The sequence below is a fragment of the Aythya ferina genome (assembly GCF_964211825.1).
Source record: "Aythya ferina genome assembly, contig: HAP1_SCAFFOLD_502, whole genome shotgun sequence".
NCBI classification, from domain to species: Eukaryota; Metazoa; Chordata; class Aves; order Anseriformes; family Anatidae; genus Aythya; species Aythya ferina.
Genome location: NW_028181090.1, coordinates 25,143 through 28,172, shown reverse-complemented (window position 1 = coordinate 28,172; position 3,030 = coordinate 25,143).

The following is a 3,030-nucleotide window of genomic DNA, read 5'->3' as shown; positions in this document are numbered from 1 at the left end:
CGACCTGCGCTCCGAGCGCTGAGGGGGGGCCCCGGGACCCCCCCCGGTCTGAAGGGACCCCCCCCGGGGCGATGGGACCCCCCCCAGGGCAGTGGGACCCCCACTCACACCGGGATGCCAGCAGGACCCCGGGTCCCCCAGCACCACCCCCTCAGCACCCAGCTGTGCTCAGAGTGCTGAGAGGGGGGCCCAAGACCCCCCCGGGACCCCCCCCCGGGATGAAGGGAACCCCCCAGGACAATGGGACCCCCCCCCGGGGTGATGGGACCCCCCCCCGGGCAGTGGGACCCCCACCCACACCGGGAAGTCAACAGGACATGGGGTCACCCAGCACCACCCCTCAGCACCCACCTGTGCTCAGAGCGCTGAGGGGGGGCCCCGGGACCCCCCCCTGGGCAGTGAGACCCCCCCCGGGTGATGAGACCCCCCCCAGGACAACGGGACCCCCCCTGGGGTGATGGGACCCCCACTCACACCAGGAGGCCAGCAGGACCCCAGCGCCACCCCCTCACCACCAACCTGTGCTCAGAGTGCTGAGGGGGGGCCCTGAGACCCCCTCCGGACCCCCCCTGGGAGGAAGGGACCCCCCCCGGGTGATGAGACCCCCCCCAGGACAACGGGACCCCCCCTGGGGTGATGGGACCCCCCCCCAGGGCAGTGGGACCCCCACCCACCCCAGGACCCCACCAGGACCCTGGGTCCCCCAGCGCCCCCCCCCTCAGCACCCAGCACTGGGACCCCCCCCGTGGGGAGGGGGGAGCTCTGGGACCCCCCCCAGGGAACCCCAGGACCCCCCCCCAAAATGGGGACCCCCCCCAGGAGCCTTGGGACACCCCCCTTTGGACACTGGGGGGGGGCACCCCAAAGTGGGACCCCCCCCAGGGTTCTCCTGGGCCCCCCCCCCGGACTGGGGACCCCCCCGGGAGCCCCCCCAAAACCACCGGGGGACCCCCGGGACCCCCCCCCCGTTGTTCTCTGTGCCCCCCCCCCCCCCCCCCGGAATAAAGTGGGGGAGCCCCCAGGTGGCTGCGGGGTGTGTTTGGGGGGGGTCTTATGGGGGTGGGGGGGTTATGGGGGGGTCTTTTGGGGTTGGGGGGGGCTACGGGGGTCCTATGGGGGTGTGGGGGGGTCTTGGGGGGGTCTTGGGGGTACTGGGGGGGGCTATGGGGGCAGGGGGGTTATGGGGGGGGGTCCCTTGGGGTTTGGGGGGGCTATGGGGGTCCTATGGGGGTGGGGGGGTATTGGGGTACTGTGGGGGGGGTCCCATGGGGGGTTATGGGGGGGTTATGGGGTTCTATGGGGGGGGTCTTATGGGGTTGGGGGGGGCTATGGGGGTCCTATAGGGGTGTGGGGGGGTATTGGGGGGGTTATGGGGGGTCTTTTGGGGTACTGGGGGGGCTATGGGGGTACTGGGGGGGTCTTATGGGGGTGGGGGGGTTATGGGGGGGTGTTTTGGGGTTGGGGGGGCTATGGGGGTCCTATGGGGGTGTGGGGGGGTATTGGGGGGCTATGGGGGGGTCTTATGGGGGTGGGGGGTCCTATGGGGGAGTCCTGTGGGGTTGGGGGGGCTATGGGGGGGTCTTATGGGGTTGGGGGCTTATGGGGGGGGTATGGGGGGTCCTATGGGGTTGGGGAGGGGCTGGGGGGGTTCCTGTGGGGCTCGAGGGGGGGTCCCAGTGGGACTTTATGGTGTTGGGGGGGGTTTCTATAGGGCTGCAAGGGATCCTATAGGGTCACGGGGGGGCTGCAATGGGTGGGGGGCGTCTATAGGGCTGGGAGGGGCCCTATGGAGCCAGGACGGGGTCTGTAGGGCTGGGGAAGGGCTGTGGGGGGCTATGGGACCCATAGGGGGATTGTATGGGGGGAAAAAGGGGGCATATGGGGCCTATAGGGGGGATATAGGGGTCTATGAGGACCTATGGGGGGCTGTATGGGGCTTATAGAGGGGAGATAAGGGTCTGCAGGGACCTATAGGGGGGCAATGGGGGCCTATAGGGACATATAGGGGGCTATATGGGGCCTGTAGGGGGATATATGGCCCTATGGGGGGCTATATGGGGCTGGGGGGGGACCAATAGGGGGCTATATGGGGCCTATGGGGGGATATAGGGCCCTCCGGGGGGGCTATGTGGGGCCTATAGTTGCCTATATGGCCCTATGAAGGGCAATATGGGATCTATAGGGGGCTATATGGCCCAATGGGGGGATAGATGGGGCCTATAGGGCCCTCTGGGGGGCTATATGGGGCCTATAGGTGCCCATATGGCCCTATGGGGGGATATATGAGGTCTATAGGACCCTATGGGGGGCTGTATGGGGCCTGTGTGTGTGCCCATATGGCCCTCTGGGGGGCTATAGGGCCCTGTGGGGGGCTCTATGGGGCCTATAGGTGCCTATATGGCCCTATGGGGGGATAGATGGGGCCTATAGGGCCCTCTGGGGGGCTGTATGGGGCCTGTGGGTGCCTATATGGCCCTCGGGGGGGCTGCATGGGGTCTATAGGGGGCTATAGGTGCCCATAGGGCCCTATGGGGGGTCTATAGGGCCCTATGGGGTCTATAGGGGGCTATAGGTGCCTATAGGGCCCTACGGGGGCTATATGGGGCCCTACGGCCCCTCCCCCCCCCGTGGCCGTGCAGCAGGTGCGCCCGGCGCCTCGTTAGCATAGCCCCGCCCCCCTCTGCGCGCGGCGCCGTGCTCGTTAGCATAGCCCCGCCCCTCCCCGGTCACGTGCCCCGCGGCGCGGGCTCCGCTCGGGGAGGGCCGGGGGGGGGGAGGAGGAGGGGGAGGTGGCCCCGCGCCACGTGGTCGCCCTCATTTGCATAGCCCCGCCTTCCCGCGCGTCAGGTGACCCCGCGGGTCACGTGCCTCGGGCACTGTGGGCGGGGGGGGAGGGGGGGCGAGCGGGAGGCCGAGGCCCCGCCCCCTTCCCCCGCGCGCTCCCTTCCCCGTTGGCGCGCGCCGCGTCACGTGACCCCTCCCCCCCCTCCCCCTCCCCTTCCCCAATCCCCTCTCTCCCGCCCTGCTGGT